The following is a 26,099-nucleotide window of genomic DNA, read 5'->3' on the forward strand; positions in this document are numbered from 1 at the left end:
AGCACATACTTAAAGGATTATAAATCATTCTACTGTAAAGACACATGCACACATATGTTTACTGCAGCACTATTTACAATAGCAAAATCTTGGAACCAATCCAAATGCCCATCAATGATAGACTGCATAAAGAAAATGTGGCACATATACACCATGGAATACAATGCAACCATAAAAAAGAATGAGTTCATGTCCTTTGCAGGGACATGGATGAAGCTGGAAGCCATCATTCTCAGCAAATGAACACAGGAACAGAAAACCAAACACTGCATGTTCTCACTCAAGGCAAAAACCAATTGAAAGACTTTTATTGTTCCTTTATTCCCTATCTAAGACAATGCTACTCTGTCTCACTCTGTCACTAAGTGATTGTTTCAAGGAAGGGGGAGATGGGTTCTGATCTCTCTTAACACTTCCACCAGCAAATACTGTGTGCATTTGGTCATATTGGTCGTATTGCATCATAACTCTCTTAACCTCATGTAAGGCAATTTCAGTAGTGATAGCTACACACAATTTTATTTCTTCAGTGGAACCACTAAGGAGCTAAGCACTAAGTTCGTCTCAGCTTTCTTTTCTTTTTTTTTTTTTGAGACAGAGTCTCACTGTGTCACCCAGGCCAGAGTGCAATGGCATAATCTCGGCTCACTGCAACCTCTATCTCCCAGGTTCAAGGGATTCTCCTTCCTCAGTCTCCTGAGTAGCTGAGATTACATGTGTGCACCACCACACTCAGCTATTTTTTGTATTCTTAGTAGGGGTGGGGTTTTGCCATGTTGGCCAGGCTGGTCTCAAATTCCTGACCTCAAGTGATCCGCCCATCTTTGCCTCCCAAAGTGCTGGGGTTACAGGTGTGAGCCACTGTGCCTGGCCTCCATCTCAGTTTTCTAACAGAATCATTAAATAGCAAGTAAGCATTAACGAAGAGGAGTGTGACTTCTTACATGTGTTCTGTAAACATTGCATGTACTCTTTCCATATTGTAATACAGACACACACACGGAGTTTGGGAAGGATCACACAAATCCTATCAAAAATTTCTTAATCATCATTATTTGTTAGCTCCATTGTCCTACTAAAAGAAAATGACAACAAATCATTACATGGTAGTAACAGAGAATTTGCCTCGGGTTTCCCATAACAATCTCCTCAAAAATTTAAAATATAGTTTTAAAAAATATATAGTAGCCGGGCGTGGTGGCTCACGCCTGTAATCCCAGCACTTTGGGAGGCCGAGGCAGGTGGATCACGAGGTCAGGAGATTGAGACCATCCTGGCTAACATGGTGAAACCCCGTCTCCACTAAAAATACAAAAAAATTAGCCGGGCGTGGTAGCGACACCTGTAGTCCCAGCTACTCGGGAGGCTGAGGCAGGAGAATGGCATGAACCCGGGAAGCGGAGCTTGCAGTGAGCCGAGATCGCGTCACTGCACTCCAGGCTGGGCATAGAGCAAGACTCTGTCTCAAAAAAAAAAAAAAAAAAAAAAATATATATATATATATATATGTTAAAGAGCAAATAACACAAAATGACCCATAATCTCACTACCCACATAAACTCATTGACATTAAAAAAAAATAAAGTAATATATTAATGGAAATTCAAATATTCCAATAGCTTTTTAGGAAAAAAAAAGGACACTACATTTAACGCATTGGTATACGATGTGACCCAATTTTAGAGAATGTGTGTGTTTGTGGAAAATGCATCTTTAGAATTGATGCATTATGTTATTTCTTTCCAGACATTTTTCTTTGTGTATTTTTAATATAGTTGATATATACATATGTAAAATGTATATACTGTTTTGCCCTTTTTCACTTAATATTATCATATAAACATTACATTAGTGCTTTTTAAAATTAATGATTATCTTTTTAATGTAACTTATTTAATTAAATAAGATTTAAATATTACATTATAATTAGCTTAGCCATTTTCTTAGTTGTTTCCAGAGTTTGCTCTTATAATTAATATTTTTTCCCAAGTCAAACTGTATCTAGCTTTATTAAAGATACTCTTCATAAACAATTATGATATTTCAGGCAAGACATGGGCAGACAATTGTTAACAGTGTACAACAACATTCCAACTTCCTCCTTCAGTGGACCATCAAAATTAGAAAGCCACTATAAAAACCAATGAAATCTGACTAAAACACCAAAAGCAATGGCAACAAAAGCCAAAATAGACAAATGGGATCTAATTAAACTAAAGAGCTTCTGCATGGCAAAACAAACTACCATCAGAGTGAACAGGCAACCTACAGAATGGGAGAAAATTTTTGCAATCTACCCATCTGACAAAGGGCTAATATCCAGAATGTACAAAGAACTTAAACAAATTTACAAGAAAAAAACAAATCAAAAAGTGGGCAAAGGATATGAACAGACACTTCTCAAAAGAAGACATTTATGCAGCCAACAGACACATGGAAAAATGCCAACCATCAAATTCTCCTTCTCTCCAGAAACCAACTGGGTGTCCAACAATTCAACTCAATTCAATTCAGTTATGATACTAGCTACATGGTGTTAGTATCAGATGGCACAAGTGAAAGGGCCCGGTCCCACAAGACTGCCCACAAGATTTCAGATGCCAATCACAAGTCTGAGCCTCCCATACTTCTGCCTTAATGGCTATAAACTGGGGGTTTCCACAACCCTCTCCTCAGTTTCAATAATTTGCTAGAATGGCTTGTAGAACTCAGGAAATCATTATAGCGACATTTAGCAGTTTATTTATAAAGGATATTATAAAGGATACAGATGAACAGGCAGAGGACAAGGTGTGAAACAGGGGAGATGTGCAGAGCTCCAGTGCCCTCCCTGGGCACCCCACCCTCTTGGTATAACTGTAGCAGGTCCATTGCCCCATGTGCACAGCAAGTCAGTAGGCAGAGACACCAGGGCGCAGCAGAGAAAGAGGTTTAATTGTAGGGTCTCCGAACTAGGAGATGGGAGGAAACCTCAACTCCGTCTCCCCAAGTAATCTGGGGCTAGAGATTTTGTGGGCTTTTTTTTTTTTTTTTTCTTTTGCGATAGAGTTTTGCTTGTGTTGCCCAGGCTGGAGTTCAATGACGCCTTCTTGGTTCATTACAACCTCTCCCTCCCAGGTTCAAGTGATTCTCCCGCCTCAGCCTCCAGAGTAGCTGGGATTACAGACTCCCACCATCATGCCCAGCTAATTTTTGTATTTTTAGTAGAGACAGGGGTTTCACCATGTTGGCCAGGCTGGTCTCGAACTCCTGACTTCAGGTGATCCACTCTCCTGGACCTCCTAAAGTTTACAGGCATGAGCAACTGCGCCTGGCCTGGGGCTAGAGAGTTTAAGGGTTTTGGAGTGGGGTGAAGTGTGAAGATCACTGATTGGTTGAAGAGTGCAGGGAAAAGTCTTAGGACAGAAAGATGAAGAAGCTGTATTCTCATGCTGATTCCATTTCTCTGTGGGGGTCTTCAAACTGGTTGGTGTCAGCTGTTTCACTGGAGTTTGGGATCTGAAAACATCTTAAGCAACCTTTAAACAAAAGCCATAAGATTCTAATGGCGGTGATCCTGTCTATAGGAATAATGGGGGTGCAAATGGACAGTATCTAGTGCTATTGACTTTCAGCAACAAGGAAGTGAGCCAAAGCGCAACCTGATTAAGGCTTAATTATAATGAAATTTCTGCACAGAACTCAGCATGAAATCCTTGTCAACCCCTGTGGGGATGGCTTCATCAGCTGCTCGATGTGTTTGCCAACTCAGAAGCTCTCTGAAGCCCTTTGTTTAGGGTTTTTATGGAGCTTCTATTACGTAGGCGTGATTGCTTAAACCACGGGCCATTGGTGATTTACTCAATCCAGCCTGTCTCTCCCTCCCTCAGGGGTGAGTAGGGCTGAAAGTTCCAATCCTCTATAATCACATGTTTGGTTCCTCTGGCAACCAGCGCCCATCCTGAAGCTATCTATGGGCTTCCAGCCACCAGTCATCTAATTAACATAATTCATGTACACTTGAAAAGAGCTTGTTGTAAATAACAAAAGATGCTCCTGTCACCTCGATTGCTCAGAAAATTCAAAGAGTTTTAGAAGCTCTGTGCCTGGAACCAGGGATAAAAACCAGCCATTTTAACAGAAGATGCTCCTGTCACTCCTATCACTCGGGAAGTTACAAGAATTTTAGATTCTCTGTACCAGAAACTGGGGCTGAAGACCAAATATGTATTTCTTCTGATATCACAGTATCACAGTCCTTATCAGGCTGCCAGTGGAAAAGAGGTAGAAAGTTATCCAAAAGTCACATTTTCACGTAGGAGAGAAAAGGTTTTGCTAACACGGCACCCACAAGCTTCTTTATCAACAAAGTAACTCATCATTGAAACCTGTATGCTCTATTTATATTTTCAGTATACATTAGTTGGCCAAAACATAGGTATAAAAGTAAGGATAGCAACCAAAGGAGAAATCACTTCTGTACCAGAGAAGTTTAAATGGATATGCCTGGCAACCTACTGTAAACCAAAAATAAAATTATAAGCCTCCTCAACCATCTGAATGGACCCCTCTTCTTGGCCAAGGGCATTCCAAAGTTGACCTGAAAATTCCAGCCATAATGGGAAGTGGGTGTTGGACATGCCTCATTCTACCCTCCTCCCTTTTGGAATTACTGATAAAACGGACTCTTTAAGTCTGATAAGAAACATTTACAATCTATTCTCTCTGAAGCCTGCTACCTGGAGGCTTCACCTACATGATAAAGCCTTGGTCTGCACAACCCCTTATCTTAACGCAGATATTTCTTTCTATTGATTCTAAGTCTTTAGACAATAACTACACTCTTTCAGAGAAAGAAAATAAATAATTCAACAATATTAGAAATGAAGTGAATGAATTCCTAATTTCAAGGGACCCATTGAGAACCCAGCATAGCAGGCAAAATAAAGATATACACCAAAGCACATTATTATAAAATGTCAGAACATTGGAGACAGAAAGAAGCTAATAGAGAGGAAAATAAAATCACGGGAAAGGGTAAAGAATCGGAATGACTTCTCAATAGCCACTCTGGTAGTAGAAGTCAATAAAGAAATGTTTTTTAAAACAAAAATGTTTTTAAGTTCCCTTTTATTTAGGTTGAAATAAGCTGTACAAAATTGATATTTCTGACCAAAAATAACAGCCATATTTTCTATCATATTTATAGATAAACCACAAAACATTTATTGTAGTCAGTTTTTCAGGTTTTGATTTTAATCTAGATAAGGAAGTAGACATAGTTATGAAAAAAGAAGAGACCAGACACATCAGCTGTCTGTAACCAGTGCTTCTGATTCTGTCTTGACCATGAAACTAAAGTGTTCCACATACACCTGATGAAAAGCTTATGACACAGGAAAACATCAGCTTGACAAAGGAATGCAAACAGCAACAAGCAGAAGGAGAACAATGATGCCAGGCTCTTCCATTCAAACTTGTTAATTTAGGGTCACTTGATAAAGATCAGACCTACAATGCCACCCTTGTTGGGTGAACTCACTGCTTCTCTCACTCTCTGGTAATTCCCCTAACTGTGCGTTAAAGGGTTTTTTTGTTTTTTTGTTTTTGTTTTTGTTTTGTTTTGTTTTGTTTTGTTTTGTTTTTGAGACAGAGCCTCGCTCTGTCACAAGGCTGGAGTGCATTGGTACGATCTTGGCTCGCTGCAGACTCTGTCTCCCAGGTTCACTGATTCTCCAGCCTCAGCCTCCTGAGTAGCTGGGACTACAGGCATGTGCTACCACGCCCAGCTAATTTTTGTATTTTTAGCAGAGACTGTGTTTCACCATGTTGGCCAGGATGGTCTCAATCTCTTGACCTTGTGATCGACCTGCCTCGGTCTCCCAAAGTGCTGGGATTACAGGTGTGAGCCACCGCGCCCGGCCATGTGAAGGGTTTTTAACAGTGTACTGAAAAGTCCTACTAGTGAAAGGTGTGTTGTAAGATTCACTGTGACATTTTATGAAACGTATTCATTCCTCCTATACCTACCCAAAATGTATTCCTTCAAAGTACTGATAACTAACGTAACTTCAAAGTACTGGATCCACAGTGATACTAAATGCTGTATCTGAAATGATTTTAAAACAATTCTACCTGCCTGGGCAACAGGGCAAAATCCCATGTCTACAAAATATACAAAAATTAGCCAGGAACGGTGGCACGTGCCTGTAGTCCCAGCTACTCAGGAGGTTGAGGAGGAAGAATCGCTTGAGCCTGGGAGATTGAGGCTGCAGTGAGCCCTGACTGTGCCATCTCAAAAAAAAAAAAAAAAAAAAAAAAAAAGGGATTCCAGAGTGCCAGCACCAGAGAGTATGCAGAAATGGAATTCCACGCTTGTACATCTTTCAAATTTTTCCTCCAAATATCAAGAGTTTGGGACCAGCCTGGCCAACATAGTGAAACTGCATCTCTACTAAAAATACAAAAAACTAGCTGGGCATGGTGGTGCGTGCCTGTAATTCCAGCTTCTGGGGAGGCTGAGGCAGGAGAATCACTTGAACCCAGGAGGTGGAGGCTGCAGTGAGATTATGCCACTGCACTCCAGACTGGGCAACAGAGACTCTGTCTCAAAACAAACAAACAAAAAATAAAATAAAATAAAATAAACATCCTTTGAGGTATTTTTAATTATTTCTGAATCACCTGTAGGTAGTTCTTACTTGCTGTATAGAGTTTGATATGTGCATCTACAGTTAAATCCAGATCATGTCTTATATCAAAATTTATGCTAAGTAAAACCAAGTTATTTAACCTGTCAAAGTTTTCCTCAGCTATAATTTGAGATGCTTTCGTTTACTTCATAGTGTTCACTCTCAATCTTCATTATAGGAAGAATACACAGGACTTTCAACAATGTATACACATTAGGGAGTTTTATTGATGTCAGGCACATAGAGGGCTTCAAACATGCGGATGGATGCTCTGCTTCTTTCCCTCTGTGTTTCCACTTGATTCTCCAGCAGTGAAACTGGCTGAGAGCATGTTCCGATTGGCTCAGTCACTTCAGCTAAAGTCAGCTTAGTGTTTCTCCGATGTGTCGAATTTGAGCTTTCCCATGACACAAGGTGCCAGAGATCAGCATTTGTGAGCTATGAGACGTTGTTCTGAGAATAAATCTTTGAGTTCCAGAGTAATGTGCTACACTGTTGGAACACACAGAGATTCCTTATAGTAACTCTCAGAGGTTCGTTGAGATTCTAGGTTACCTTGCTGAGCTCTGCAGAATTTCCCAGAGACTTTTATTTGAATATCAAGATCGGTTAACAAATTCATGGCTTCCTCAAATTCACGACAAGTTTTGTCATGAATACTTTTGTCACCGATACTTCATTAGTGATACAATACCACCATGAAGCTGCTGGCTGCAAAGAAAACATCAGAGATTTTCCCCCTAGAGATTTTTTTCCCAAAGCCTCTTGTAAGATAAGATATTTTTAAGAACAATTATAAAAATAAAATCAAGGCTGGGAGTGATGGCTCTCACCTGAATCCCAGCACTTTGGGAGGCCAACGTGGGAGGATCACTTGAGCCCAGGGGTTTGAGAGCAGCCTGGCCAATCATAGTGAGACCCTGTCTCTATTAATAAAAAAAAAAAAGAAATTAAAATACATGAATGCACTGCAGAGTACGAATGCTTAGCCAGCTGTACAGTTATGTCATCTGAGACTTGTGCCACCATTTATGTCTCTAAATATAAAACAAATGCTGGCAGGAGATCCAGTAACATTTCAAAAGCATCATGCCTATCTGTCCATTGAGAATAACAAATCACCTTCAATTCATTATTCCTTTCTTTGTTGTTCTGAGAAAGGACAGAAATTACATAGTCAAGTTCTAAAAGCAGTTGTGGTGAAGGATGAATAACAAACTTCCTCAATCCTTCATAATACAACAGATATCCCCATAATAGGCACTGATTTTGCCAACCACATATTTAATTTTTAATTTTTTAATTTTAATTTTTTTTATTTTTTGAGACAGAGTCTCCATCTGTTGCCCAGGCTAGAGTGCAGTGGCACAATCTTGGTTTACTGCAACCTCCGCCTCCCGAGTTCAAGCAATTCTCCTGTCTCAGCCTCCCTGGTAGCTGGGATTACAAGTGTTTGCCACCACACCCAGCTAATTTTTGTGTTTTCACACCCAGCGGGGTTTCACCATGTTCACCAGGCTGGTCTCGAACTTCTGACCTCAAGTGATCCTCCCACCTTGGCCTCCCAAAGTGTGGGATTACAGGCATAAGCCACCATGCCTGGCCTGCCAACCACATATTCAAGACACGGGAAGAGCAGAATGTGTAGATAGTGTGGGGATATTTCAGTTAAAGTCTTGAAGCAGCAACCTCCATTTCTGAAGAAAATCTATTGGCCATAACGTACACCTGGCCACAACAGTACTCCACATTTAGCCCCACTTCTGGATTTTTGTAGTGTGAGATCACACAACCAAAATGGCTGCATCAGCTTCACGAGGAAGAAGCTCACATATTTCTCTGTCAGGTAAGAGACTCATCAATAAACCTCACCGTCCCGAGCTGGTGTTCTTTCTCTGCTATGTCCACCACAGCATCAGTGATCACAGAAAAGAAGTATGACTCCCTTACTTCCTGGGGCTTTCTTCCCAAAGGCAGCTCTCACAGATCTCTAGCAGCTGTTCCTGATGTTTTCCAGCAGAACAGCTGGAAAGACACTGTTGCCTCAAAGGGCTTTCTCAGGACCTCGTCACCAGAATTTATCTGGTACCTTAGCAATGTTTGAAAGATATCAGGAGTAAAGAGACCTTCCCAGATTTAATCAGACTCATGTCCATCCAGAGGTAGGTTTTGTTTTCTCAAAAGAATAAACATTTAAATAAAGATTTTGGGTATTATTTGTTTTTCTTCTCTTCAAGGGTTAAAAGTAAAATGTTTTCACCTTGTTCCTCACTCTCTTTTACTGCATTGAGCTTCTGAGTCTTGCTGTCATGGGTTTATGTTTTTGTTCCTGTTCAGAAGTTTTATCAATATTTTTTGTTTTAATTTTGTTTCAGTGTCCTGATTTCATCTTCATTTAATTCTTTTTGATTGACTACTACACTGGAGTGTTTGTTTATTCATCTGAGCAAGATATTAAAAGTTCCTTTAAATAGATGACATTTAAAAGGCATAAATTGGCTTCTCTGACCACCCTCACCCTTCAACTGTCAGCGTATCCTCCTCATTCTTCTTGGATGCAGGACAAGAGTTCAGGTACGAGCTATAATACAGGTGGGCTGTCTGCTGGGGTGTGCCTGGTCTAGCCTCCTTGGGCTGAGCCGGTATGCAAGCCAGACTCAGCTGGGGTGGGCCAAGTGGGTGGGGTGCCTCCTGCAGCGGGTAGCACGGCCAAGGGAGGTCCAGGCTGGGGAGTGGTACGTCGCTGGCTGGAGATCTCGGCTGCCAAAGTGACCAAGAAAAAAGTATTGTGTCAATATCATCTGGAGGTAAGAAAATATTACACATTCACAGACACATAAAAGTATATCCAAACCCAGATAGAGAGCTTACAGTTTTAATTTTAAAATTTTAGCCAATGCTATATTTCATCCAAGCAGAAATACAAAAATATCTGAAGCAGTTCTCCCCCAATTAAGTACAAATTCTTAATAGATTTAATTCAAAAAATACAAAATAGACCAACAGGAAGAAAGGAACAAACTGCTGTTTTTCACCTCCAGAGACAAGATTTCTATAAACCATTTAATTAGTTTATAAAGACCACCAAAATATAAAAATAAAAAATAAAAAGCATAACTTGTTTTTGAAAAAATGCATAAATATTTTCAATTGAATTATTTGACTCCAACTTTCTTTTCTGAGATTTTTAGCCTTCTTTGTGTGCTCTTAGATTTTTCGTCAGTCCCTGTTCTAGTTATCTACTGCTGCAAAACAAACCACACCTCTATACCTAGCAACATGAAAACAACAATTTTATTATCCTAGTGGAATTCAGATAGAGCATGGTGCGGATATTTTGTCTCTGCTCCATGATGTCCGGGGCCTCAGCTAGGACGACTCAAATGCTGAGGGGTGACTTGAAAGGCTGGAAATGGAACCATCTGGAGGCTTCTTCACTCACAGATCCAGTGCCTGGGCTGGAATGACACGAAGGCTGGGCTCAGTTGCGGCTGCTGACCACAGAACTTACATATGGCCTCTCTCTATGGCTTGAGATTCCTGCAGAATGGTGGTCAAGCTCCAAGAGGGAGCTTCCCAAGAGTGAAGGTTCCCAGAGATCCAGGCAAAAGCTGCATGGCCTTCTATAGCCTAGTCTCAGAAGTCACAAAGCATCTCTTCTTCCATATTCTGTTGCAGGGATCAGCAAACTATGGCCCAATGCCAAATCCATCTGCAATGTCTTCTTTCAAAATAAAGTTTTGGCTGGGTGCGATGGCTCATGCCTGTAATCCCAGCACTTTGGGAGGCTGAGGCAGGCAGATCACAAGGTCAGGAGTTCAAGACCAGCCTGGCCAACATGGTGAAACCCTGTCTCTACCAAAAATACAAAAATTAGCTAGGCATGGTGGCTTGTGCCTGTGATCCCAGCTACTCAGGAGGCTGAGGCAGGAGAATCACTTGAACGTGGGAGGCGGAGGTTGCAGTGAGCCGGGATTATACCACTGCACTTTAGCCTGGGCAACACAGTGAGACTCTATCTCAAAAACAAAAAATAACAATAAAATTTTAAAATGAAGTTTTATGGGAACATAGTCATGTTTAATCATTTATGTACTTTCACACTACACACTACAATGGCAGAGTGAGTTAGTTGCAATAGAGATCGTATAGTTTGCAGTCTAAAATGTTTGCTGTCTTGCTCTTTACAGAAATAGTTTGCAGATCCCTGCTCTATTAAAGCAATCTCAAGCCTGCTCAGTGCCAAGGGACAGGAATAGACCCCACCCTTGGTGGGAGGTGTGTCAAAAAAGGTGCAGTCATTTAAAAAAAAAAAAAAAAAAAGAATCACCACAATTCCTGTTTGCCTCATATTTTTATTCTCATTTGTTTTTTTAATTTTGTAAGCTACTTATAAGAGCTCTTCTAACTATTTGAATGTATGCTAAAGTCATTTCGGTTAAGAGAAAGTTAAAAAATGGAAGTCAGTGATGTTATTTCAAGTTACAGTCTTTTGAAACTTCCCAATGTCAGCTCCTTTAGGTAAATATTTGGGTAATAATTCTTCCAAAGAAAGGTTAGGAAGGTTAATTTTTGTTTAGAATTAAAGGACAAAGAAGACCTTTATTTTAGTTCCTTAAAAAAAAAATAGTTACTTTAAAAAAAAAAAAGAAAGAAAAAAAGGGCTGAGCATGGTGGCTCACGCTTGTAATCCCAGCACTTTGGGAGGCCGAGGTGGGCAGATCACAAGGTCAGGAGTTTGAGACCAGCCTGACCAACATGGTGAAACCCCGTCTCTACTAAAAATAGAAAATTAGCTGGTCATGGTGGCAAGTTCCTGTAATCCCAGCTACTCGGGAGACTGAGGCAGGAGAATCACTTAAAGCTGGGAGGTGGAGGTTGCAGTGAGCTGAGATTGAGCCACTGCACTTCAGCCTGGGTGACAGAGCGAGACTCCATCTCAAAACAAAACAAAACAAAGGTAAATGGTAAACACTTGTTGAAACAGTTAAGTCTCTCACTTGGTCAACAAGTTTCAGGTTATATAAATCATTCCCTATTGATGAATATTTTTATTTAAACATGCTATATTGGTACTATTTTAATTAAACTGTACAGTGAAGGAGTTGAGTAGGCAGTGGTTTTTAACCCTGGTTACATATTTAAATCAGGGGAGCCAAGACCCCTATCCTAGATAATCAAATAGGACCTCTGGAGATGGGGCCACCACAGATTTTAAAACCTCCTCAAATGATTTTAATATTCAGCCAGGGCAGAGAAATATGTGGCTAGGTGACTGTAGGCTCTTTCCAGAGGGTAAATTCTGTGAATGTAAGGGGGATGTGAAAATGGGAAGTTTTCCCAGTATATTTGCTGCTTATACTACTAAGAAAATTATTTGGAATGACTGTTTGTATGTTTTTACCATGTATGATTAATATGGTAACCAACATGACTTCAACATCTCATGGTCATTTGAACTACCTGAGTTAGCCAGAACCTAAGTCAAATGTTTCGATTTTCACATATCTTTTGACCTACAAATTATTTCTGTCATTCTATACTACACGTTTACTCTGAAATAGACCTTGTATTTCGTTTGTTTGTTTGTTAATGAACGTGCTACTATGGCATCATTTTCAGTATGACATTGGCATGTGTCTGTAAATATGTATTAAGATTGTGTTTCTCAGACAAGTGTGCCCATGCATCACTTAGGGAATCTTGTTAAAATTGAAATTCTTATTCAATAGGTCTAGGGTGAGAATCTGGTCTAAGAATCTGGATTGTTTTTTCTCCCTTATCGTTATCTACAAAGGATCTGCATTTCTAACAAGCTCCTGAATTATGTTTATGCTATCTGTCTACCATCCATGCGCTACAGCTTACGCAGCAAGGCATTAACAGATCCATCCAGACTGATTTCACTTAGAACTGCAAGTTAGCCTCAGTATTAATTGAGGAAAAGAATAGGGTCCCAGGAAAAAGAAGGGGTGCTAGAGTCATTAAAAATTTTTATGCTTTGCATAATGGCACTCCTTCTTTTATTTTTTAAAAGAAATAACCCGTTGAGAAAACTATAGAACTTTGTCACTGGTTCTTTCCATAGGTTTCATCAATTATTTTCTTCGGCCGCGTGACACCTGTCGTCTACAGTATAAGCTCATGCACTGGATATTTCTAAAGGCAGATTTAGCGGCTAAGAGCCCATTTCATTAGAGACACATCTCATTAGGATGGTACAGTGGGACAATGCACTGGGCTGGATGTCAGAAGACCTGAGTTCTTGTCTTTATTGCTTTTTGAGTGTGTGACCTTGGGCAGGTCACTTAATCTCATTGAGCCTCAGTCTTGTCCTTAAAGCTAGGCCAATAATCCCTGTCTACCATACAGGGTATTAAGAAGAGCAAATGAGAGGGCTGTGAAAGTACTTTGTAAATTACAAAGTGACTTAGACTTTGTCTAGTTACACTAATAACTTAGTGTAAGTTATTATTGTCCATGTGGTACTGACTGTAGGCCTACATGTAGAAACACATTGGCTTTTGATGCTGTTAACCCTCAACTTTCTTTATCAGTAGAAGGCGCATTAGCAAGAATTAGATGATGAATGAGCCACACGGAGTCTTTCTCTGTCTGGGTTCAAAGAATGAAAGAATCAAAGAACGAAAAGATGGAGTCTTAAGAGTCAGAGAAAGGCAGGGCTTGGTGGCTCATGCCTGTAATCCCAGCACTTTGAAGGAGGCTGAGGCGGGCAGATCATCTGAGGTCAGGAGTTCGAGACCAGCCTGGCCAACATGGCGAAACCTTGTCCCTACTAAAAATGCAAAAAAATGAAAAAAATGGTAGTATGAACCTATAGTCCCAGCTACTCAGGAGGCTGAGGCATAAGAATCGCTTAAACCCAGGAGGTGGAAGTTTCAGTGAACCGAGATTGCACCACTGCACTCCAGCCTGGGTGACAGAGCAAGACTGTCTCAAAAAAAAAAAAAAAAAAAAAAAAAAAAAAAAAAAAAAAGAATCCTAGGGAGAAATGGTCAATTCAAATTTCCTTATTCATGTGTATTATATACTTGACCTTTGTTTCCTTTCCAATTCCTTGTCTGGCATTGGAAAACACCAGTGATGTTGATGGGAAGGTCTATGCAACTGCTTGTGAATAAAAGCCAGTTTTGAATTAAAAAAATAGAAGAAAAAACCAGGTTTCTCTGATCCTTTCACATAACTCAGTGTAGAGGAGTAGTTAATACCATGTCTTTCCTTCACTCTCTAGAATGCTTGCTGTAGACTGGTAATTTACTCTTATGGTTATTAAGCAAACAAAGAGGCTTGGCTTTCATTACAATAGAGGAAGAAAAATATTAGTTTAGAAAGAAACATATTTGGCCAGGAGCAGTTACTTATGCCTGTAATTCTAGTACTTTGGGAGTCTGAGGTGGGAGGATCACTTAAGCCCAGGAGTTGGTAACCAGCCCGGGCAACATGGTGAAACCCTGTCTCTACAAAATACACAAAAAATTAGCTGGGCATGGCGGTGCACGCCTGTAGTTCCAGCTACTCGGGAGGCTAACGCGGGAGGATCGCTTGAGCCCGGGAGGTTAAGGCTGCAGTGAACTGTGATCATGCCGCTGTACTTCAGCCTGGGTGACAGAGTGAGACACTGTCTCAAAAAAACAAAAGGAAAGAAAAAAGCTGATTTAGCTCTTGTGGTTGGATAAAAAGTCTACATGATGAGATAGCTAGTGAGTCCATAAATCACCTCAGGGTGGTAGTCTGCAAATGGGAAATTGAGTTAACTTTCTTGTGGGTATGGCAAATACCTTTTTTTTTTTTTTTTTTTTTTTCTGAGACGGGGTCTCCCTCTGTCACCCAGGCTGGAGTGCAGTGGTGTGATCTCGGCTCACTGCAAGCTCCACCTCCTGGATTCACGCCATTCTCCTGCCTCAGCCTCCCGAATAGCTGGGACTACAGGTGCCTGCCACCACGCCCGGCTAATGTTTTGTATTTTTAGTAGAAACGGGATTTCACCGTGTTAGCCAGGATGGTCTCGATCTCCTGACCACATGATCTGCCCGCCTCAGCCTCCCAAAGTGCTGCGATTACAGGCATGAGCCACTGCGCCTGGTTGCGAATTTTTTATTAGTTAACCTCAGATATTTTCATAAACACGTTTCAGAGTCCCCCAAACTCTGTTTTGGATGGATATAGAAAGTTTTTTGATAATTTTCTTGTAAAAAATTTCCACAATGACAGAAATTCATCCTTACTGTTCAGTTCACCTGGAGCCAGTGATCCAGTACCTGACTTTCCAAATTGAGGTTTTCACACTAAAATAACTTGCTGCTTCTATCTCCGGGGCTGTTTCATGAGCAGAGCAGTCAGTGTTCTTCAATTTGTGGCTGCCCACATCCTGACCCTGATAATCTTTCTTGTTAGCAGTCAGAGATGCGTCTACTGACCTGTGCATATGTTGCAGATAGATACTCTCTGAAATCTACCCTTGGTGGCTGGTGACTTTGCTATCATTGCAGGAAGTGTGATGGGTGCTATGTGTATTTTGTGATAAGAACTACTTGTTAAGCTTTGAGTGAAAGCCAGAGCCTCAGACACCATTCCACTGAGAAAACTTAAGACATCTAATATAACATATCAGGCATGTGATACGGTTATTTACCTGTCTTTTCCAGAGTACTGCATCTGGAACATGTATGTAGGAATTTCCTTACTAGTTTTAGTTTTAATAAGCACTTTTTTTTTATTTTTATTTTTTAGAGGTAGGGTCTTACTTTGTTGCTCAGGTTGGAGTGCAGCAGTGTAATCATGGCTCACTGCAGCCTCAAATTCCTGGGCTCAAGTGATCCTCCCTCCTCAGCCTCCTAAGTAGCTAGGACTGCAGGCATGTGTCACCACATCTGGCTTTTTTCTTTTCTTTTTTTTTTTTTTTTGTAGAGACTTGATATGTTCCCTAGGCTAGTCTCTAACTCCTGGCCTCAAGCAATCTTTCAGCTTCAGCTTCCCCAGGTATTGGGATTACAGGTGTGAGCCATTGTGCCCAGCCTTAATAAGCACTTTGACTCTTTGGGGAAAACCAAGGTAAAAGCATGAGAACCCCAGGATAATTTCCTATTGAATTTCTAGAACATAAGTACCCTAATTATGGTGTTATTTTCATCTAATCTAATTTATCCCTGGGAACGTTGCCTGAGTATGACCGGCTATTCTTAAGGAAGCCTAACTTTCTAGTACAGTGTATTTCAGAAGCCACCATCATAAGGATGTTAGAGAACCCCTTCAGTATCCTTGGCCTGCCATTCAGTCCTATTTTTAGAGGGAGGCTGGGGAGTGCTAGTCTGTCTGGTCGCTCAGGGATCTCTGAAATGTTCAGAGTAGACCCAGAGGACTGGTCTTTGGCTAAGAGGTTCTCTTTGGTCTTGTGTTAGCTATTAAAGAGAATTCCAGGGGAACAGTATATCCGGTACTCTAGGTTACCCAAGCATTTTTTCCTTTAAAGAATTCCAGAGCATTCAGTTTGGCTCAGAATATTTGGAGCCTAACTGAAGCAAAAGCAGACCTTTCCTGGGGTAGCCGTGGGCTAGAATAGTTTTACCCCATCTCCCCCTCTGTCATCCTACAGTTTCCTGAAGATTCATCGAGGTTCAATGTGGGTTACCCAAGGACTTATGTACATTCCAAGGATGCCGAAAGATGCACAGCAGTGCTTATCTTTAATTCTACTAGATAAATTTTACTCATGCCGTGGCTCATGCCTGTAATCCCAGCACTTTGGGAGGCCAAGGTGGGCTGATTACCTGAGGTCAGGAGTTCGAGACCAGTCTGGCTAACATGGCGAAACCCCGTCTCTACTAAAAATACAAAAAATTAGCCAGGCATGGTGGCACGTGCCTGTAATCCCAGCTACTGGGGAGGCTGAGACAGGAGAATTGCTTGAACCTGGGAGGCAGAGGTTGCAGTGAGCCCAGATCGCGCCTCAAAAAAATTTTTTTTTTTTTGCTCTACCCAAATGAACAGAATAAACAAGCATCACTATGCACCGTTTGTGGGGGGTCAACATTCCCATTGCCTAAAATAAAAGTGCATTCTTGTTTGATATGCTGACACTAGGTGGGATATGACAAGGCTTAGATATGCTGGTAAGGGATACTTCAAGAAAACATATTGAAATAATATCTTTTAAAGTTTATAAAATAAACTTTGTCCATTTTTTTTCTGTTCTTGTATTTATTGAGCTCAATCCCAGTTTATTTTCAGAAGTCATCTCAGACATAGTAGTGGGTGCCAGAGCATTCCTACCAACCAGGAATACTATGTATATATGGGTGTATTTATCTCCTCCCTTACCCACTGTACCTTAGAACCAACCAAGAATTTCAGCATAATAAACTGATCCTTATCACACTGTCCTTGCAGATTGACTTCAGCCTTTAAACTGGCTGTACTTTGAGCCCCTACCTTGTCAAAACAGATCTACCTAGAAGTGGAAGAGTCCAAATTCAGAATAAAAAGTTGGCCAATGGTAAAGGAATATAGTAGCTTCCAAATCCCACTTCACATTTGCATCCCATTATAATAAAATGGTTCTTTTTTGACACAGCCCCTCTGACATTTTGACATATTCATCTTTGGGTAGAGTCCTCTGTTTCTGTTATTCCTAGAATAATCTTCATTTTTATCAAGTAATGGACCCTGAATTCTACTACTTTTTCCCAGTTTTCCCTGTGTAGGGTATTGCAGGGTTTTCTAGCTGAGTTGTTTGTTGACTCTTAACAGTTGTCAGAAAATGTGCAATAAAAATAATTTCTAACACTAACAATAGCAAGGCACAGAATCTCTTGGAAGCTACAATCAATGCAGCATCAACCCTGTCCTCCAGCAGCTGAGATGCTGGGGATTGAATTTCTCTGAATAAGCTTGTCATCCATCAGCATCTGTGTCATTATAAGAATAAACATCTCTCTGGAGTAGAAGAATGGGCAGGAAATGAATAACGGTACTCTTCTATAAGTAGTCTACCCACAGAAGCATATAAAGGTGCATCTATACCAGCCTGTTTTAAGAGTAAAATATGGAGGAGAACGGCTTAATCCCCTCCAATGTGGCATAGAAACCACACAGGAATGTTTCGATGTGAAGACAGATCTCAGGGTTTCCTTCTGCCCTGATATTTCTGAAGCCTGTGTTGTTAAAATTAGTTTTCTTAGTCTCTTTTTCACTATTGCTATTGTCTCATTAAAGTAGCTTTTTTGTAAGAGTCTTGCAGAGTCCACAAAAAGCCTAAAACTGCTTTAGCACAAATATAGAAGTCATAGTAAAATCTAGAAAACTACCTGATGTTTTCTGATTTCTTAAGCTGTAATTATTAGTAACAAAGGATTTATGGGATTCCAGAAGATGGAATCTCACAAATGCCAAACCAACTGTTTGATTTCACAGACAAGATTGATGGCAGCTGGGAAGTTAAATTTTAATTATAGTGAGTAGTTTTATTCTTCCATATTTTAGCAAAGCTTCTATAAAAAGGCTTACTAATTTGAATTTTAATTCTTTTCCTTGTTTCAGCCCCTGCTGAAGGTGATAATGAGCACTAAAATTTTCAGAAGTAAGTAGAGTGCAAAGAGAAAGAAAAAAAGGAAATTGCCACAGCCCTGATTGCCAGCCCTTTAGAACTGATAATATATTCCTTTCCTAGTCAATCCATTCTGTCCCAGAGAACTGGGGATTCTATTGGCTCCAAAAGCATCACATGATAATTTTCAAATGTATAGTGTAAGAAAAGGTCAGTTTCACTAGACTGCCAATAAAGGACAGAATTGCTATTCTTTTCTCTGATCATTTCCCATCCCTTAATCTGTGTTTTTCTTAAGTATTTTGCATACAGTTAAGAGGATAGAGAGGCTTTTGGTGAGAAGAACAAAATTTCTCACTTATATTTTTTCTTTTTCAGGTAAGAACAGAAGTCATCACAACCTTTGTTCTCTGTAGATCCACCAATCTGTACTCTATCCAGAGCATGTTAGAAGACTTCGGTGAACACAGGACCAAACTCCCTACTTCTCTTTTCTCCTTTTAAACCTCTGTAGGAATACAGACAATTTTAGAAATGAGAATATTTAGTTATGGAAAAAGTGAAGACCTTGGTGGGAAGTTTGTTTCTATAGAATGAAAAGCATGAATACTAAATTTATAAAACTTAGTAGGAATCAGAGCCAGACGCGGTGGCTCATGCCTGTAATCCCAGCACTTTGGGAGGCTGAGATGGGTGGATCACCTGAGGTTGGGAGCTCGAGACCAGCCTGACCAATATGAAGAAACCCCACCTCTACTAAAAATACAAAATTAGCTGGGCGTGGTGACGCATGCCTGCAATCCCAGCTACTAGGGAGGCAGAGGCAAGAGAATGGCTTGAACCCAAGAGGCGGAGGTTGTGGTAAGCTGAGACTGCGTCCGTGCACTCCACCGTGGGCAACAAGAACAAAACTCCATCTCAAAAAAAAAAAAAAAATTAGTAGGAACCAGGGAAATAGAAATAGGAACAGTGTGAATTCCCTATAAACTTCCTAATCAGATGACTATAGGATTTGTAATGGAAAAGTGGAACAAAAGGATGTTTCTTAAGAATACGTGTTATTCTTCATTGAAAGTTTTTGTTTGTTTGTTTTTTGTTTTTTGTTTTTGAGACAGGGTCTCACTCTGTCACCCAGGATGGAATGCAGTGGCGTAATCTCAGTTCACTGCAACCTCCACCTCCCGAGTTCAAGCAATTCTCCCACCTCAGCCTCCCTAGTAGCTTGGACCACAGGCGTGTGCCACCACGCCCAGCTAACATTTTTGTATTTTTAGTAGAGATGGGTTTTCACCACGTTGGCCAGGCTGGTCTCAAACTCCTGACCTCAGGTGACCCGCCTGCCTCTGCCTCACAAAGTGCTGGGATTAAAGGGGTGAGCCTCTGTACCTGGCCGATTGGAAGTTTTAAACTATGGACCTTTTAAGTTATGGAAGATTGACAATCAGAAGACAAGTAAGGAAGAGATAGGAGTTAGATGTTCAGGAGGAATACATTAAAACAACAGGTCTGGACTTTTGCTATCTCGTGATAGGCTTTGGCTTAGATTTGCAAAGCTAACATTCCAAAAGTTGTTTCATTTCCAAATAGGTATTACTTAATCTACCACTAGATGCCATTCTCACAGATAATGGTTAACTAGGTCAAAGATTGGCATGCTTTTGATTTTCTTTTTCAAATAATATTCTGCTAAAGAAGCTAAACATAATTAATTCCTAGAATTATCTCTAAATTGAAAGAATTATACACATTAGAAGAGGTTTCAAAGAATATATACTTAGTTATAATTAATTATATCCTATACTTATTCTCAAATACTATAATTATTGCTTATTCTAGTGTTATCCTGCTTACTTCATTTTGTCTAAAAATTCTTTTAGATGGAGTCTTGCTCTGTCTCCCAGGCTGGAGTGCAGTGGTGCAATCCTGGCTCACTGCAACGTCCACCTCCCAGGTTCAAGTGATTCTCTTACCTCAGCCTCCTGAGTAGCTGGGATTACAGGTGCACACCACTATGCCCAGCTAATTTTTGTATTTTTAGTAGAGATGTGGTTTTGCTATGTTGGCCAGGCTGGTTTCGAACTCCTGACCTCAGGTGACTCACCTGCCTAGGCCTCCCAAAGTGCTGAGATTACAAGCGTGAGCCACTGTGCCCAGCCCATTTTATCCAAATCTTCAGGAGAGCAAAATTTTCCAATTTAACCAGGACTATTCATGAATTTGGTCTTCTAAGGACCCAAGCCAGAGTTCTGGGCTCTTCAACAGCTTTGTCAGGTATCAAAACCTCTCTTTTCAGCCTAATGTTAACACACTATACTTTAACAGTGCTAGACTGGTACTGCTAAGCTTGAGTAAGCTTTAGGGAACCTTCTCGGTGCACCTGATTATGTCCCTGAGTCTCAGAGATTTTTTGCTTCCTGAGCTGAAGAAGAAATAGAAGAACACTCCTTCCTGACTACCTTGATGGTTAATTTTATGTGTCAACTTGGCTAGGCTAAGGTGCATGGTCGTTTGGTCAAACACCAGTCTAGATGTTGCTGTGAAGGTACTTTTAAAATGTGAGTAGCATTTAAATCAGTAGACTTTGAATGAAGCAGATCATCCTCCATAATGTGAGCAGATCTCATTCAATCCATTGAAGGCCTTAGGAGCAAAGAGTGAGGTTTCCTGAAGAAGAAATTATCTTCAAGACTACAACATAGAAACCCTGCCAGAGTTGCCGAGCGCGGTGGCTCACGCCTGTAATCCCAGCACTTTGGGAGGCCAAGGTGGGCGGATCACCTGAGGTCAGGAGTTTGAGACCAGCCTGGCCAACATCATGAAACCCCATCTCTATCAAAAATAAAGAATTATCCAGGTGTGGTGGCGGACCCCTGTAATCCCAGCTACTCGGGAGACTGAGGCGGGAGAATTGCTTGAATTAGGGTGGTAGAAGTTGCAGTGAGCTGAGATCATGCCACTGCCCTTCAGCCTGGGTGACAGAGTGAGACCTACCTACCCACCCTACCCCCGCCAAAAACAAAACAAAAAAAACCCTGCCAGAGCTTTTAGCCTGCCCGGTCTGCCCAGTCTGCCCTATAGACTTTGGACTCAAGCCTGCAGCCTCAACTCTTACCTGAATTTTCAGTCTGCTGACCTGCTCTGCAAATTTTAGACTTGCCAGCTCCCAGAATTACACGGGTCACTTCCTGAAAATCTCTCTCTCTCTGTCTCTGTCTCTCTCTCTCTCTCTCTATATATATATATACACACACACACACACACACACACACACACACATACATACAATGTGTGTATATATACACACACACACATACAATGTGTAGGTAGATGGATAGATCTCCTATTGGTTCTGTTATTCTGGAGAACTGTGACTAATACAACTTTTCTAATAAGAAAGTTATTCCTCTATCTCTACTTCCCGCATTTCTTCTATTTGGAACTAGCATTTGTAATTTGCATCCAATACTTGCATTTATTTACAAGCATTTCTTCATGGGCTCATGAAGCTCTAATATATTTCTATTGTGCTGCTTCTTATTTTTATTAAAGAACCTTATCATCCATTTATCTTCTTAAAAAGAGGACATTTCAAAATTACATTTAATAGAAAGTAATGTTATAGCAGAAATACAAAGTGATATCTCCATACTTTGTTACAAATTTTTTTCAGATGGAGCTCTTAAAAACATTTTAAGTCTTGAGTGTATCTACTGGATAACATTCATTTCCTTTTTTTTTGAATATAGTTAACTATATTTAGTGGATTATGGGTGGAGAAGAAGGATATTTGAATATTTAAGACACAAAAGACGGCCGGGCGCGGTGGCTCAAGCCTGTAATCCCAGCACTTTGGGAGGCCGAGACGGGCGGATCACGAGGCCAGGAGATCGAGAGACGATCCCGGCTAACACGGTGAAACCCCGTCTCTATTAAAAAATACAAAAAAAAAAAAACTAGCCGGGCGAGGTGGCGGGCGCCTGTAGTCCCAGCTACTGGGGAGGTTGAGGCAGGAGAACGGCGTAAACCCGGGAGGCGGAGCTTGCAGTGAGCTGAGATCCAGCCACTGCACTCCAGCCTGGGTGACAGAGCAAGACTCCGTCTCAAAAAAAAAAAAAAAAAAAAAAAAAAAAGACACAAAAGACAAGATTGATACCAAGACTGACAACACAGAACAAATGCCAGTTTACAAGAGAGAAGGCAGAGATGTTAATAGTGATAAATTAAGAATCCTTTGGAACTTTTTCATAACAGGCTAGTAGTATATAGAACACATGACTACCTGAAGTTCCTTTCTCCTAATCTCTCTTGTTGCCTGCAGCCTCAAAAGTGTCCCACTGGGAGAGTGACTTTTCCGAGACTGTCACGAGTGTCTTTGTCGCTGGGACTTGTGTCTCCTAATGCTTGTGTGGCAGGTAGGTGCTTCTTTGAGTCTTGGTGATAGAAACACATAGAAATATGATTTAGTCCTTAAGGAACAAAAAGGAACCCATCCAGTTTTCAAGGGGGAGAAAAAGTTCAAAAGAATCAGAAACTTTTTTTTTTTTTTTTTTAAGTACCCAAAGCAAAGCTTACTCAGGCTTTTCAGAGTGGTAAAAAAATAAAAATAAAAAAAAATAAAAAAAGATAGAAAAGTAGACAACACGCTTCTTATCTTCAAAGAAATTCCAGAGGGGTTCATTTTAAAAAGGAGAAGACACATGCTACTATTTAAAGAAGTCCCAGAAGGACTTAAACTTGAAATTCCCGCTGTGGCAGCAGCTTTCCTCATTACCCTCGTTCTTAGGCATCTTCTATGTCCCCAGAGGAGTTGAAGCCAACTCTGTTTTTCTACTCAGTACAGTGTCCAGCAGCAACTATGACAACTATGTGTGCTGCAAAGAATTTTTCCGGAGGTGGGTGTCTCCAGGGCCACAGAGTTCCCTCTCAGCACTTTATGGGGGAAGTTATTCTCTACACTTTGAAAGTAGAGAAGAAAAGAAACACGTGTGAAAGTATTTGGAAGTGCATAAGTGGTGTGTGTAAAGGGGAATGTCATGTTCAGCCTTGTGTTTTTCCTTCCTTCCTACTGGAACTCGTTTGAGTCTTTGTTACCCAGTTAGTAGAAATTGTAGATCTGAGTAGAAGTTTTCTTGTTTGTCGAAAGAGCATTACCACTAGTGATTGAAAGGTTGGCATTTCCAGAGAGAAAGGTGGCAGCAGCCCTTTTGCAACTTTTAAACAGTGATGAGAATTCTGGCCCTTTGTCTTTAAGCATTATATTAAGCAGACTTTGACGTCTTTCTTTCAGCATTTCATTCAACATTACTAACCCCTTTTCCTCCTCTGGTCCCTGGGAAAACATGGACTACCATGCAAAAGCTGCTACCAAATGCTGTGGCATCTTCAATCACAGTTCCTGCCCACCACAAGGGGGCCAAATCCCTGAGCCACACCTCTGAATTGATAGATCTTCTATAGAAGCATAGATTGGGCATCCTTTGCTTATCTCCAGCTTCTCTGCATTGCACTGTTTGCTACATACTGTGAGAATGACTCAACCTCTTGCACCCTCAAGTTCCTGGCTTTGAGCAGCTACCTTTCCTAAGTGAAAAGTGAGCATCTGAAAAGCGATCGCTTGCTTTAGAACTATGTTAAAGATGGGTTTCCCTGTGGAGAATGACTCCAAAACATGAGAGATGGTCCATCTGAATAAATCCTTCAGTGAAATAAAGACCATGATAGACATTGCTGATGCTGGTATACTTTGGACAAATGAATCTGGGGAACAGAAGAAACTACACGGTGCCAGGCGCGGTGGCTCACACCTGTAATCCCAGCACTTTGGGAGGCCGAAGCAGGTGGATCACTTGAGACCAGGAGTTCGAGATCAGCCTGGCCAACATGGTGAAACCCTGTCTGCACTAAAAATGCAAAAAATGAGCCGGGCGTGGTGGCGTGTGCCTGTAGTCCTGGCTGCTCAGGAGGCGGAGGCACAAGAATCGCTTGAACCCGGGAGGTGGAGGCTGCAGTGAGCCAAAATCATGCCACTGCACTCTAACCTAGGGTGACAGAGTGAGACTCTATGTCAAAAAACAAACAAACAAAACAAAAGAAGAAACTACACGGAGACTAGGAGTCTTTTTTAGGAGAAAGGAAATTTAGTTTACCTGTAACTAGAAATGGAGCTTAGAATTGTATTTCTGGGCTAAGAGAGTGACATGTACCCAGGTACAGGAGAAAGTTCAGAGCCTTGCGGACCTTTGGCCATACATACAAGCAGGTGTTCTCTCTTACAAGAGCCCCTTTCAAATCCTGGGCACATTTTAGTCATACAACTGCAAACTCAAAATTAATTTGCCTTAGTTCTAGTGGTGGTCAGGGCTGGTGGTCAAGTGGTGGGTGAAGACTGCAATTTTAAATAAAATGGTTAGGGAAGGACTCACATTTAAGCAAAGACCTGAAGGAGGCAGGGGAACAACTCATGGAGATAGCTGGGGACAAGGCTTCCAGAAGGAAAGCAAGAGCAAAGGTCCGACAGTGAAAGTCTGTCTGGGATGTTCTGGGGCCAGCGAGGAGGCCTGTGAGACTGGAGTGAAGTGAGGAAGGGAGGTAGAGGAGCTGGAGCTGGAGCTGGGGTGGCAGTGGGGCCCAGGTGGTGTGGAACTTCTGTAAGCAAACGGGCTTCCCCTGAGTGAGTTGGGAGGGAGAGGAGTGACATGACCTGACTTTTGTTTTAACGGGATCATTCTTGCTGCTGATGAGAACAGACTAAAAGGGAACAAGGGTAGAAGCAAAGAGATCAGGAGGAGGTGTTTTCAGTAATCCAGGGGAGAGATGACAGTAGTTGGGACCAGGATGGGAAGAACCGAGGTGGCAAGAAGTGGTAGGACTCTGAATATATTTCAAAGGTAGATGGATCTGCTGGTGGATTAGATATGAAGTGTGAGAGAAAGAGAGGAGTCACAGATGAGTCCAAGGTTGTCAGCCTGAGCCACTGGAGGGATGGAATTACCTTAACTAAACAGAGGAAGACTCAGGGAGAGGCAGGTGTTGGGAGAAACATCAGAAGTTCAGTTTGGGATGTGCCTAGCAGAGACATTGAATAGGCAGTTGAATACATGAGTGTAGACAAGTCAGGACTGGAGTTATAAGTTTGGGAGTCATATACATGGAAATGAAAGCCATAAGACTGAATGAGATTCCCAAGAAAGAAAATATAGACAGAATCTAAGAGAAAGAACCAAAGACTGAGCCCTGGAGCACTCCAATCGTTAAAGTCAGTAGGAACCAGCCAAGGAGATGGAGAAATAGCAGCCATTGAGGAAAGAGGAAAGCCCGGAGAGAGGGGTATTATGAAAACAAGAGGAATGTCAGGCGCGGTGGCTCTTGCCTATAATCCCAGCACTTTGGGAGGCTGAGGCAGGCGGATCACCTGAGGTCAGGAGTTTGAGACCAGCCTGACCAACATGGAGAAACCCCATCTCTAGCAAAAATACAAAATTAACAGGGCGTGGTGGTGCATGTCTGTAATCCCAGCTACTTGGGAGGCTGAGGCAGGAGAATCACTTGAACCCGGGAGGCAGAGGTTGCAGTGAGCCGAGATCGCGCCACTGCACTCCAGCCTGGGTAACAAGAGTGAGACTCCGTCTCAAAAAAAAAAAAAAAAAAGAAAACCAGAGGAAGAAAATGTTTTATGGGGGAAAAAAAGGGGTCCACTGTTGAATATTGCTGATCAGTGAAGTAAGAATGAGGGATATTTGCCTGGGATTTTGCAATGTAGGGAACATTAGTAATTGTAACAAGGGCAGTTTATTTAGAGAGGTGGGGGTAGAAGCCGGAATGAGTAGGTTCAGGAGAGAACGGGATGAGAGGAACTGCAGACAGGG

The 26,099-nt window shown here is 41.3% G+C and overlaps 1 long non-coding RNA gene across 8 annotated transcripts in view; it reads left to right on the forward strand.

Annotated features, from left to right (window-relative positions):
- LOC106999169 (uncharacterized) overlaps positions 1-25,886 on the forward strand; it is a 60,282-nt gene extending 34,396 nt beyond the window's left edge. For 6 of the 8 annotated variants that reach the window (XR_013395545.1, XR_013395548.1, XR_013395546.1 and 3 more), the window contains 4 exons: positions 9,047-9,245; positions 18,228-18,267; positions 22,553-22,646; positions 23,522-25,886. This is a non-coding gene — a long non-coding RNA (uncharacterized LOC106999169). Of the gene's footprint in view, positions 1-9,046; positions 9,246-18,227; positions 18,268-18,612; positions 19,479-22,552; positions 22,647-23,521 lie in introns of those variants that run through there. The other 2 variants (XR_013395547.1, XR_013395549.1) reach the window with 1 other exon arrangement.
- The last annotated feature ends 213 nt before the right edge of the window (positions 25,887-26,099 follow it).

Source organism: Macaca mulatta, chromosome 7 (assembly GCF_049350105.2).
Source record: "Macaca mulatta isolate MMU2019108-1 chromosome 7, T2T-MMU8v2.0, whole genome shotgun sequence".
NCBI classification, from domain to species: Eukaryota; Metazoa; Chordata; class Mammalia; order Primates; family Cercopithecidae; genus Macaca; species Macaca mulatta.